This window comes from Piliocolobus tephrosceles, chromosome 1 (assembly GCF_002776525.5).
Source record: "Piliocolobus tephrosceles isolate RC106 chromosome 1, ASM277652v3, whole genome shotgun sequence".
NCBI lineage: Eukaryota > Metazoa > Chordata > Mammalia > Primates > Cercopithecidae > Piliocolobus > Piliocolobus tephrosceles.
The window spans coordinates 96,851,015-96,865,349 of record NC_045434.1 but is presented as its reverse complement, the minus strand read 5'-3'; the positions used below and the strand labels follow the sequence as shown (position 1 = coordinate 96,865,349).

Genomic DNA, 14,335 nt, shown 5'->3' with positions numbered 1-14,335 from the left:
ACTCATTGTCAAATGTGTAACTTTCAAACATCATTTGTTTCCATAACTCTTTTCATCTTGTATAACAGAATCTCTATATCCATTGAACAATAACTCTTCATGTATTAGTCTGTTCCCATGCTGCTAATAAAAACATACTCGACACTGGGTAATTTAAAAGAAAAAAGGTTCAAAGAACTCACAGTTTCACATGGCTGGGAAACCTCACAATCATGGCTTAAGGTGAAGGAGGAGCAAAGGCATATCTTACATGGCAGCAGGCAAGAGAGAAGTGCTGAGCAGAAGGGGGAAAACCCCTTATAAAACCATCAGATTTCATGAGAACTCACTCTCTATCACAAGAACAGCAGCATGGGGTAACCTCTCCCATGATTTAATTACCTCCCATTGTGCCTCCCATTTGCCTCCTGCAACACTTGCGGATTATGGACACTACAATGTAAGACGATATTTAGGTGGGGACACAGAGCCAAATCATATCATTCCACCACTGGCCCCTCCAAAATCCCATGTCCTCACATTTCAAAACACTATCGTGCCTTCCCAACAGTCCCCAAAGTCTTCACTCATTCCAAGTCCAAAGTCTCATCTGAGTCAAGGAAAGTCCCTTATGCCTATGAGCATGTAAAATCAAAAGCAAGTTAGTTACTTCCTAGATACAATTGGGGTACAGGCATGGGATAAATACACTCATTCCAAATTGGAGAAATTGCCTAAAATGAAGGGACTACAGGCCTCATACAAGTCCAAAATCCAATAGGGCAGTCATTAAACCATAAAGTTCCAAAATCATCTCCTTTGACTTCATGTCTCACATCCAAAGTGTGGTGTTGCAAGTGGTGGACTCCCATAGATTTAGGCAGCTCCTCTCCTGTGGCTTTGCAGGATGCAGCTTCCTTTCTGGCTACTTTCATGGGCTGGTCTTGAGTGTTTGCAGCTTTTCCAGGCACCTGGTAAAAGCTGTTGGTTGATCTACCATTCTGGGGTCTGGAGGATGGCAGCCCTCTTCTCACAGATCCACTAGGCAGTGCCCCAGTGGGGATTCTGTGTGGGGGCTCCAACCCCACATTTCTTTTTCACAATGCTCTAGCAGAGGTTCCCCATGAGGTCTCCACACTTGCAGCAAACTTCTGCCTGGACATTTACTTGTTTCCCCACATCCTCTGAAATCTAGGCAGAGGTTTCCAAGCCTCAATTCTTAACTCCTGTGCACTTACAGGCTCAACACCATGTGGAAGATGCCAAGGCTTGGGGCTTGCACCCTCTGAAGCCATGGTCTGAGCTGTACCTTGGCCTCTTTTAGCCACAGCTGGGGCATCTGGGATGCAGAGCCACCAAAGCCCTAGGCTCCACACAGTAGAGGGGTCCTGGGCCCAGTCCACAAAACCATTTTTCCTCCTAAGCCTCTAGGCCTGTGATTGAAGGGGCTCCCATGGAGCTCTCTGACATGCCCTGGAGACATTTTCCTCATTGTCTTGGTGATTAACATTAGCTCCTTGTTTCTTATGCAAATTTCTGAAGCAGGCTTGAATTGCTTCCCAGAAAAGAGTTTCTTAATTTTTAATGCATTGTCATTTTGCAAATTTTTCAAACTTTTGCTTTCTCGTGAATGTTTTGCTGCTAAGAATTTTTTTTTTTCTGCCAGATACCTTATATCATCTCTCACACTCAAAGTTCCACAGATCTCTAGAGCAAGGAAAAAATGCCATCAGTCTCTTTGCATAGCAAGAGTGACCTTTACTGCAGTTCCCAAGAAGTTCCTCATCTCCATCTGAGACCATCTCAGCCTGGATATTATGGTCCATATCACTATCAGCATTTTGGTCACAGCCATTCAACAAGTCTTTAGGAAGTTCCAAACTTTTCCACATTTTTCTATTTTCTCCTGAGACCTCCAAACTGTCCCAACCTCTGCCTGTTACCCAGTTTCAAATTTGCTTCCACATTTTTGGGTATCTTTACAGCAACACCCCATTCTACTGGCACCAATTTACTGTATTAGTCTGTTCTCACACTGCTAATAAAGACATACCTGAGACTGGGTAATTTATAAAGGAAAGGTGGTTTAATGAATTCACAATTCCACATGTTTGGGGAGGCCACACAATCATGGCTGAAAGTGAAGGAGGAGCAAAGGCACATCTTACATGGTAGCAGGCAAAAAAGAAGTGCCAGGCAAAAGGGGTAAAACCCCTTATAAAACCATCAAATTTCATGAGAACTCACTCAGTATCATGAGAACAGCAGCATGAGGGTGACCACTGTGATTCAATCACCTCCCATGGGATGTGGAGATTATGGGAACTACAATTCAAGATGAGATTTGGGTGGAGACACAGCCAAACCATATGACTCCATTTCTCCCTTTCCCTGGTTCCTGGGAACCACCACTCTACTTCTGTTTCAATGATTTTGACTACTCTAAGTACCTCACATACGTGGAGTTACACAATATTTGCCTTTTTGTGGCTCACTGATTTTACTAATCATTAATGTTCTCAAGGTTCATCCATGTTATTAATATTTTAATAATAATAGAAAATAATTTAATAATTAAATGAAATAATAATTTCCTTTTAAAGGAATTCCTTTAAGAGGAACTCCTTCCTTTTAGAGGCTGAATAATATTCCATTGTATGTCTATAACACATTTTGTTTATCCATTCTTCCACCAATGGACACTTTATTGCTTCAGTGTTTTAGTTATTGTGAATAATGCTGCTGTAAACATGGATGCACATTTGTCTTTTCAGGGTTCTACTTTCAATTATTTTGGTTATATAATTAGAAGTGGAATTGCTGTATCATATGGTAACTGTATTTTTAAATTTTGAGGAACTTTAATACTGCTTTCTACAACAGGTGTCTCATATCACATTCTTACCAGCTATGCTAAATGGTTCTATTTCTCTATGTCTTTGCCAATATTTGTTATTTTCTGGGGTTTTTTTGTTTTGTTTTGTTTTGGGTTTTTTTTTTTTTTTTTTGTAATAGTCATTCAAATGGTGTGAGGTAGTATCTCATTGAAGTTTTGATTTGCATTTCCATAAAGTTTAGTGATATTGAGTGTATTAGGCTGTTCTCACATTGCTATAAAGAAATAACCGACACTCAGTATTTTATAAAGAAAAGAGCATTAATTGCCTTATGGTTCCACAGACCGTATGGGAAGTATAACACAGACATATGCTTCTAGAGAGACCTCAGGAAACTTAAAATCATGGAAGAAGACAAAGGGAAAGTAGGTGTCCCAGGTGGCAGGAGCAAGAGACACACACACACACACATACACACATACACAGAGAGAGAGAGAGAGAGAGAGAAGGCACCACACAATTTTAAACAACGAGATCTTGTGAGAACTTACTCACTGTCACAATGAGAGCACCAAGAAGATAGTACTAAACCATTCATGAGAAATCCACTCCCCCATGATCCAATTATTTCCTATACAGTCCCACCTTCAACATTGGGGATTACAATCCAACATGAGATTTGGCCAGGGACAAATATCCAGATGACCCGTGGCCCCTCCCCCTATATCATATGACCTCTGGCCCCTCCCAAATCTCATGTCCTCCTTACATTTCAGAATACAATTATTGCTTGATATGGTTGGCTATGTATCTACCCAAAATCTCATCTTGAATTGTAATAATCCCCATGGATCAAGGGTGGGAGTAGGTGGAAATAATTGAATCATGGGATTGTGTTCCCTCATACTGTTCTTGTGATAGTGAATGAGTTCTCACAAGATCTGATGGTTTTATAAGGGGCTTCGCACTTTGCTCAGTTCTCATTCTCCTTCCTGCTGGCATGTGAAGAAGAACATGTTTGCTTCCACTGCCATCATAATTGTAGGTTTCCTGAGGCTTCCCCAGCCATGCTGAACTGTGAGTCAATTAAGCCTCTTTTCTTTATAAATTACCCAGTCTCGGGTATGCCTTTATTAGCAGTGTGAGAATAGACTAATACATCGCTTTACCAATAGCCCCTTAAAGTCTTAACTCATTTCAGCATTACCTCAAAAGTCAAAAGTTCAAAGTGTCATTTTAGACAAGGCAAATTTCTTCCACCTATGAGCCTGTAAAATAAAAAATAAGTTAGTTACTTCCAAGGTATAATGGGAGTATGAACATTAGGTAAATATTCCCATTCCAAAAGGGAGAAATTGGAAAACAGAAAGGGGCTACAGGCCCTATGTATGTTCAAAACCCATCAGCATAGTCATTAAGTCTTAAATCTCCACAATAATCTTCTTTGACTCTGTGTTCCACATCCAGGTCAAACTGGTGCAAAAGATGGGCTTCTAAGGCCTTGGACAACTTTGTCCCTGTGTCTTCGCAAGGTTCAGCCCTCACTGCTGCTCTCATGAACTGGAGTTGAGCACCTGTGGCTTTTCCAGGTGAAGGGTGTGAGCTGTCAGTGTATCTGCCATTCTTGGATTTGGAGGATGATGGCCCTCTTCTCACACCTCCACTAGGCAGTGCCCCAGGGGGAACTCTATGTGGGAGTTTCAACCCCACATTTCCCCTCTGCACTGTTCTGGTAAAGGTTCTCCATGAGGGCTCCCTGCAGCAGATTTCTGCCTGGACACCCAGGCTTTTCCATACATTTTCTAAAACCTAGGCAGAGACTCCCAAGCCTCAACTCTTGCACTCTGTACACCCAAAGGCTTAACACCACATGGAAGCTGTCAAGTCTTATGGCTTTCATGCTCTGAAGCAGCAGCTGGGCCTGTATCTGGGGCCCTTTAAGTCAATGCTGAAGACAGTGCAGCTGGGATTCAGAGAGTAGTTTCTTGAGGCTATACAGGGCAGCAGGGTTCTGGGTCTGGTCTATGAAATCATTTTCCACTTCTAGGCCTCTGAATCTTTGATGGCAGGAGTTGTTGTTAAGGTTTCTAAAATCCTTTCAAGTCCTTTATCCCATTGTGAACTCTTTTCCTGAAAAAGCTTTCTATTTCTCTGCCACATGGATAGGCTGCAAATTTTTCAAACTTTTACTCTCTGCTTTCCTTTAAATATAATTTCCAACTTACTTTTTTTGCTCCCACATCTGAGCATAGGCTGTTAGAAGCAACCATGCTACTTCTTGAATACTTTGCTGCTTAGAAATTTCTTCCACCAAGCCTTTAAGTCTTTGATCCATTTTGAGTTAATTTTTGTATATAATGTTAGGTAAGGGTTCAGCTTCATTGTTTTGCTTGTGGAAATTCAGTTTTCCCAGCACTGTTGGAAAGACTGTCCTTTTCCCAGTGAATGATCTTGGCACCCTTATAAAAATCATTTAACCACATAAGATGGAACTGTTTCCTGAGTTCTTTATTCTCTTCCATATACCAGTATGCCTATAATTATACCAATGCCACAATACTTTGATTATTATAGCTTTGTAGTAGTTTCCAAGTCAGTATGTGTAAATCCTCCAGCTTTGTTCTTCTATTTCAAGATTGATTAGGTTATTTGGGGTTCCTCAATATTTCATATAAATTTTAGAATGAATTTGTGTTATTTTTTCAAAAAATGTCATTGAAATTTTGGTAGGAAATGCATTTAATCTGTAGATGGCATTGGATATACTGACATCTTAATAATGATAAGTCTCCTAATTCATGAATATGGAATATATTTCCATTTACTTATGCTGTCCTTAATTTCTTTCAGGAAAGTTATGTAGTTTTATTGTACAAGTCTTTCACTTCCATGGCTAAATTAATTTCTAAGTATTTTTTTCTTTTTGATATATTGTAAATGAAATTGTTTTTATAATTGTCTTTTCAGATTTTTCATTGTTAGTATATAGAAATGTAACTCACTATTTTGTGTTGACTTTGTATCCTGCACTTTGCAGAATTTATTTAATAGTTCTGACAGGTTTTTTTTTTTTTTTTTTTTTTGTGGAATCTACAGTGTTTTATATGTACACAATTATATAGTCTGTGAATAGAGATAATTTTACTTCTCTTTTTCCAGTTTGGATGCCTTGTGTTTCTGTTTGTTGCTTCATTTATCTGACTAAATCTTCTAGCACTATGTGAAATCGATATGTCAAAAGTGGGTATTCTTGCATTGCTTCTGATCTTAGAGAAAAAGTTTTCACTCTTACCACTGATAATGTGTACTGTGGATTTTTTACATACAAATTTTATTAAGTTGAGGTAGTTTCCTTCTGTTAATAGTCTGTTAAGTTTTTATTATGAAAGAGTGTTGAATTTTACCAAATGCTTTTTCTTCATCAATTGAGGTGTTTGTGTTTTCTTCCATTCATTTGTTAATGTGTTATATTGACCAATTTTTACATATTAAACCATTTATACATCCAGGAACAAATCTCATATGGTCATATTGTATAATCTTTATAATGTGGTGCTTATTTCAGTCTGTTAGCATTTTATTGAGGATTTTTGCATTAATGTTAATAAAGGATATTGGTTTGTAGTTTTCTTTTATTCTACCGTCTTTGTCTGGCTTTGGTATCAGTGTAAAATTGGACTTAGAGAAGGAGGTAGGAAGAGTTTTTCCTTTTCAAATTATTGAAAAAGTTTGAGAATTGGTTTTATTTCTTCTTATAAAGTTGCCAATGAAGTGAAGCCATCAAATTCAGGGCTTTTCTGTGCTGGGTGATCTTTGATTACTGCTTCAATATCCTTACTTTAATAAGATTTTCTGTTTTCTTTTAATTTAGTTGTTTTAGATTTTGTGTTCACAAACCATTTAATTTCAGTTACCCAATTTGTTGATGTACAATTGTTCATAGTACCTCTAATCCTTTTTATTTCTATAGAATGAGTAGTAATGTCTCCACTTTCATTTGATTTTAGTAACTTGAGTCTTCTTCCTTTTTTCTTAGTCCATCTAGATAAAGGTGTGTCAATTTTGTTAAATTTCCAAAAAGCCTACTTTTAATTTTATTGATTTTCTCTATTGTTTTTCTATTGTCTATTTCACTAATCTCTGTTCTAATCTTTATTATTTTCTTCCTCTCCTCACTTGGAGTTTTGTTTGTTGGTAGAAGTTTTCTCCTTAACAGTGCTTTAGCTGCATTCCATAAACTTTGGTATGCTGTGTTTCCATTTTCAAATGTTGCTACATAATTTCAAATTTTCTTTGTGATTTCTTCTTTAATCCATTGATTATTTAAGAGTATGTTTTTTAATATCCACAAATTTATGCACTTTCAAGTTTTACTTTTGTTATTGATATCTAATTTCATCCTGCTGTTGTCAGAATAGATACATTGTATGATATCTATATTTTAAAATCTACTGAGACTTAATTTGTGGTCTAATCTGGAAAATGCCCCACTTGCACTTGAGAAGAATGTGTATGCTATTATTATTGAGTACAGTGTTACGTAAATGTCTGATAGATCTAGTTGGTTCATTGTGCTGTTCAAGTAATCTATTTTCTGACTTATCTTTTGTCTGATTTTTCTATTTATTTTTGAGAGTGGGATAGTGAAGTCTCCAACTATTATTGTAGAACTGCCTATTTCTCCCTTCAATTCCATCAACTTTTCATATATATGTATATATATTAGGTGCTTAAATGTCATTAGGTGCTTAAATGTTTACAATTGTTACATCTTCTTTCTGTATTAATTCTTTTGTTGATAGGTAATGTCCTTCTTTGTCTCTTGTAATAATTTTTTAATTAGAGCCTGTTTCATCTGAAATTGATACAACCATATTTGCTCTCTTCTGGTTACTATTTGTATAAAATCTTTTTTTTTCTCATTTTATTTTTAATATATATTTGCCTTTGGATCTAAAGAGAGTGTTTTGTAGACAGCATGCAATTGGAGCATATTTTCTTAATCCATTCTACCAATCTGATCTTTTGATTAGGGAGTTTAATCCATTTACATTTAAAGTAATTACTGATAAAGAAGAACTTACTCCTGTCATTTCTTATTTGTTTACTACATGCCTTATAGGTATTTTGTCCCTCATTTCCTGCATTGCAGTCTTCTTTTGTGCTTAGATAATTTTTTACAGTGAAAGGATTAAACTGTTTTCTCATTTCTTTCTGTATATATTCTATACTACAGGCACAATTTATTTTACTGCACTTTGTTTTATGGCACTTCACAGATACTATGTTTTTTACAAATTGAAAGTTTGTGGCAATCTTGTGTTGAGCAAGGCTATTAGCACCATCTTTTTCAACCGTGTGTGCTCACTTCATGTCTCTGTATCACATTTGAGTAATTCTGATAATATTTTAAACTTTTTCATTATTATTATATCTGCTATTGTGATCTTTGGTAAGTGATCTTTGATGTTACTATTATAATTGTTTTGTTTGAACCTATATAAGACAGCAAACTTAATTGATAAATGTTGTATGTGTTCTGACTGCTCCACTGACTGGCCATTTTCCCATCTTTCTGCTTCTCCTCCAGCCTCCCTATTCACTAAGACATAACAATATTAAAAATTGACGAATTAGTAACTCTACAATCAACTTTAAGTGGTTAAGTGAAAGAACTGAGTGTGTTTCACTTTAAAATCAAAAGCTAGAAATAATTAAGCTTAGTGAGAAAGGCTTGTCAAAAACTGAGATAGGCCAAAATCTAGGCCTCTTGTGCTAAGTGGTTAGCCAAGATGTGCATGCAAAGAAAAACATTCTTGAGGGAAATTAAATTTGCTACTTCAGTTAACACACAAATAAGAAAGTGAAACTGCCTTATTGCTGATATGAAGAAACTTTTAGAAGTCAGTATAGGAGAGCAAACCAGTCATAACATTCCATTAAGCTAAAGCCTAATTAAGAACAAGACCCTAAGTCTCTTTAATTCTATGAAGGCCAAGAGAGGTGAAGAGACTGCAGAAGAAGATTTTAAGCTAGCAGAATTTGGTTTATAAAATTTAAGGAAATAAGTTGTCTCCATAACATAAAAGTTCACAGTAATTCAGTAAGTGCTGATGCAAAAATTAGAGCAAATGGTCCAGAAAATATAACTAAGATAATTGATGAAGATGGCTACATTAAATAACATATTTTAAGAATAGCCTTCCATTGGAAGACAGTGCTGTCTAGGACTTCCATAGCTACAGAGGAGAAGCCAATGCTTGGCTTCAGAGCTTCAAGGGACAAGTGACTCTTTTGTTAGGGGATGAATGCAGATGTTGACTTTAAGTCGAAGTCAATGGTTTTTTACCACTCTGAAAATTCTACCACCCTTAAGAATTATGTTAAATCTACTCTGCCTGTGCTCTATAAATGGAAGAACAAAGCCTGAATTACAACACATCTGTTTAAACCATGGTTTGCTGAATATTGTAAGTCTCTCTTAAGATCTACTGCTCAGGGAAAAAAGAAGATATCTTTCAAAATATTGACAATGCACCTAGTCACCCAAAAGTTCTGGTGTAGATGTGGTAGGAGATTAATGTTTTCATGCCTGTTAACACAACATTCATTCTTTAGGTCATCTATCAAGAAGTGATTTTGACTTTCAAGTTTCATTACTCAAAAATATATTTCATGAGGTAATAGCTGCCATAGATAATAATTCATCTGATGGATCTGGGTGAGATAAATTGAAAACCTCTGAAAAGAAATTGCCGTTCTATATGTCATTATGAACATTCATGATTTATGAGAAAAGGTCACAATATTAGCATTAACAGAAGTTTAGAGGGAGTTTATTTCAATTCTCATGGTGTAGATGTGGTGGAAATAAGAAGAAAACTAGAGTTAGAAGTGGAGCTTGAAGATGTAACTGAATTGCTGCCTTCTGATAGTCAAACTTTAACAAATGAGGAATTGCTTCTTATGGATAAGCAAATAGAGTAGTTTCTTGAGATAGAGTCTCCTCCTGGTGAAGAGGTTGTGAACATTATTAAAATGACAACAAATGATTTAAAATATTCCCTAAGCTTAGTTGTTAAAAAAATGGCAGGGTTTGAGAGAATTAACTTCCAATTTGAAAGAAATTCTATTGTGGGTCAAGTGACATCAAACAGCATTGCATGCTACAGAGAAATATTTTGTGAGTCAATTAAGCCTGAACATGGTGATTCACACCTGTTATCCCAGCACTTTGGGAGGTGGAGGCAGGAAGATAGCTTATCACCAGAAGTACAAGACCAGCCAGGGCAATGTAATGAGACCCCATTTCTACAAATAAATAAGTAAAATTGGCCAGGTGTGGTGTCTCACACCTGTAGTCCCAACTTTTTAAGAGGCCAAGGTGGGAGGATCTCCTGAGCTCAGGACTTTATAGTGATCTATGATTACAGCACTGTACTACAGCTTGGATGACAGAGCAAGACCTTGTCTCTAAAAAAAATCAATTGATGTGGTAATCTTCATTGTTGTCTCATTTTAATAAATTGGCACAGCAACCCCAATCTTCAGCAACCACCACTCTGCTCAGTAACTGCCATCAACATTAAGGCAAACTCTTGTACCAGCACAAAGATTCACTGGAGGTTCAGATGATTGTTAGCATTTTTAAAAACAGTAATGTATTTTAAAATCGAGATCTGTACATTGTCTTTAAGACATAATTCCATTACACACTTAATAAACTACAGTATAGTTTAACATAACTTTTATATTCATTGAGAAGCCAAAAATTTGTTTGACTCACTTTATTGTGATATTTACTTTACTGCAGTGGTCTGAAACCAAACCCACAATATCTCTAGGATATGTGGCTACCATGGAGATTACATTTAATGCCCTAAAGTTATAATACTCTAATTTGAATCTATATCAGTTTAATTTCAATAACATACAAAAACTTGCTCCTTTAATAGTTCCATCTTCAAATCTTTTGTCTGTTGATGTCATAAAATTTTATCTTTATACACTGTGTATCCTATCCAAAAAAATAAATTAATAATCATTTAAAATGCATTAGTCTCCTTTTCTTTTCATTCAATTGTCACTTTATTGCAAGATGGTAGAATTAATTGCAAATTTAAACTATAATCTGGTAATCTTTAGTCAGGCAGCAAGTTTTTATAAAGGCAAACTGCTTATTCAGAAGTGATCATGGAACAACTCAAAGGCAGAGTAAGAAGGATGAGAAACATCTGACTGGCCGATAGAGATTTCGTTCTCTTACTATATGAAACAAACTTTTCATTTTTAGGAAGGGTAAACTATAACTTCAGTAGACATCAATACAGAAAGACTTCATCAAATAGACTAGTTTCCATTTAGTTTGTCAACTATTTCTAGCTGTCTCAATTGGGATAGATCCATTTACATAACCGGCTGTGCTTCAGCCTTCTTTGCCAGCAGCTTTAGGTCCACAATGCACTTGGCAACTGTCTCCTTTTCCTGCTGTGCGGAGATGTTTTGCACCACGTGCTTGTCCACCCAATTTATCATGTGCTCTTGTTCCTTTCGAGGCGTCATGTTCTACACAGCTATATGATAGTCCAGGCGATTCTTTACTTCCTTATATACTCTATACAGTCGTTCCCCGTAAGTAACCTCCAAAGCCATAGCAATGTTATTCCTTTGCACATCAAAAAGGTAATGGCGCTTCTGAGTCAGTGCCTGCTGTGACTTCTCCATAGCAATTGCATTCTGGATTTGTTGGATGGAAGCCTGCTTCACCTCTTCTAGTTGGGCAAGTTTTTGCTCGTTGAGTTTATCAGCAAATTCTGCAACAGAGGGACCATATTTTTTAATTCCATAGACCATTATCCCTATTAATGATATGGCAGTGAAGGTCTCTGCGCTAATCACATATATTTCTTTGGATAAAGCATACAAGATAAGCCCAGTTCCGAGCACACAGGGTCCTGTTACACCAGTTTTAGGATAAAGAAACTGGAAGAATTCCTCAGGGATCAGTCCATAACGAACTTTTTCTCCATATTCAGGAAGAGGTGGTACAGGGGCAAGGTGTGACTGCCCTGTATGGAAGGTCCTTGTTGCCTGCAATACTCCTGGACCTAGGAAGGCTGCATTCTTCAGAGAGGGGGCCGCTGTGGTGGCGGTGGAAAGTACCACCCGGGACAGCATGGACAGCGAAGGTGCAGGTAGCAATCTTAGAGTCCCTGTGACCCCGACAGGAGAATCTGTCAGGGCAGGAGCAGCATGAGTCTCTTAAATTATGTGGAAAACAAGTTGTGAAGTTATAAACCAAAGATGTAATAATACTAACTTTTAGATAAATATTTTTAATGTATTGGTTAGTTAAATAATGTAGAGAGCAAAAAGTGAGTTACAAACCATTGTTAAAATAATAGTTTTTATAATTGTCCATGTATTTACCTTTATTGAGATTTTTAATTATTTTGCTTTGAGTGACTATCTAGTTTCCTTTCATTTTACTCTGTAGGACTACCTTGAGCATTTCTTGCAGGTTGGTCTAGTGGCAACCAGCTCTCTCAGCTTTTGTTACTTTGGGAATCTTTGACAAAGCAAACAAAAACATAAAGTGGGGAAAGGACACCCTACTCAACAAGTGGTGCTGGGATAATTGGCAAGCACCGTGTAGAAGAATGAAACTGGATCCTCATTTCTCACTTTACAAAAAAATCAACTCAAGATGGATAAAAGACTTAAATTTAAAACCTGAAACCGTAAAGATTCTAGAAGATAACATCAGAAAAGCCCTTCTAGACATTGGCTTAGGCAAAGACTTCATGACCAAGAGCACCAAAGCAAATTCAACAAAAAGAAAGATAAATAGATGGGACTTAATTAAACTAAAATGCTTCTACACAGCAAAAGAAAAAATAAGCAGAGTTAAAAGGCACCCCACAGAGTGGGAGAAAATTTTGACAATGTATACATCTGCCAAAGGGTTAATAACCAGAACCTACAAAAAACTCAAAGAAATCATCAAGAATAAAACAAGCAATCCCATCAACAACTGTGCTAAGGACATAAAAAGACATTTCTCAAAATAAGATATACAAATGGAAAACAAGCATATGGAAAAATGCTCAACATCACTAATTATTGGGGAAATGCAAATCAAAACCACAATGCAATACCAACTCACTCCTGCAATAATGGCCATAATCAAAAATTCAAAAAATAATAGATGTTGACATGGATGCAATGAAAAGGTAATTCCTACACTGTGGGTGGGAATGTAAACTAGTATTACCACTATGGAAAACTGTGTGGAGATTCCTTTAAAAATTAAAAGTAGATTTTTCACTTGATTTGGCAATCCTGCTACTAGATATTTACCCAGAGGAAAAGAAGTCATTATACAGAAAAGATACTTGCATACACGTTTATAGCAGCACAATTTGCAATTGCAAAAATATGAAACCAGCCTAAATGCCATCACTCAACAAGTGAATAAAGAAAATGTGGTCAACCACACACACACACACACACACACACACACACACACGCACACACACCATGGAATACTACTCAGCCATAAAATGAAACAAAATAATCACATTTGCAGCAACTGTGATGAAATTGGAGACTATTATTCTTAGTGAAGTAACTTAGGAATGGAAAAGTAAACATCACATGTTATCACTCATATGTGGGAGCTAAGCTGTGAGGATGCAAAGGCATAAGAATGATAAATTGGACTTTGGGGACTCAGAGGAAAGGGTGGAAGGTGGTGAGGCATAAAAGACTATGCATTGGGTACAGTGTGCACTGCTCAGGTGATGGGTGTATCAAATCATCATAAATCACCACTAAAGAACTTATTCATGTAACCAAACACCACCTGTCCCCCTAAAAACCTACTGAAATAAAAAATAAAAAGTTTTTTTAAAATTTTATTTTACTTTTGAAGGAAAGTTTTGATGGATATAGAATTCTATGTTGACGTTCTTTTCATTTAGCCCCTTGAATATACTGGCCCACTGCCTTCTGACCTCCAAAGTTTCTAACGAAAAGTCTGATGACAATTTTACTGAGGATAGTTTGTATGTGATGAGTAGCTTTTTCTTGCTGTTTTAAAGATAGTCTTGTCTTTGGCCTTTGAAAGTTTGCTTATAATGTGTATTGGTATGAGTCTATACTTTATTAAGCTTCTTGCATATTTATATTAATATTTTTCACCAAATTTGGAAAGTTTTCCATCATTATTTCTGAGATAGTCTCCCAACCCCTTTATCCGTTTTCCTTCTGAAACTCCCAGCATGTATACTGGTCCACTTAATGGTGTTTCATAGGTCTCTGAGGCCCTGTTTACCTTTCTTCAACTTTTTTTTCCCCAGCCTCAGTGATTTTCATTGTCTTGTCTTCAAGTTGCTGATTCTTTCTTTTGCCTGCTCAAATCTTTTACTTCCTCGAATGGATTTTCATTTTACTTATTGCAATTTTCAGGTCTAATATTTCTTTTTCCTTTTAGGTTTTCTCTTAATTTTTCTAATTTT

The 14,335-nt window shown here is 36.6% G+C and overlaps 1 pseudogene across 1 annotated transcript; it reads right to left on the bottom strand.

Moving 5' to 3' along the window:
* Nucleotides 1-11,163: 11,163 nt before the first annotated feature.
* On the bottom strand, nt 11,164-12,065 carry LOC111543851 (annotated as a pseudogene). Its single transcript, XR_002731967.2, has one exon. The product of XR_002731967.2 is annotated as an ATP synthase F(0) complex subunit B1, mitochondrial pseudogene (transcript).
* Nucleotides 12,066-14,335: the final 2,270 nt, after the last annotated feature.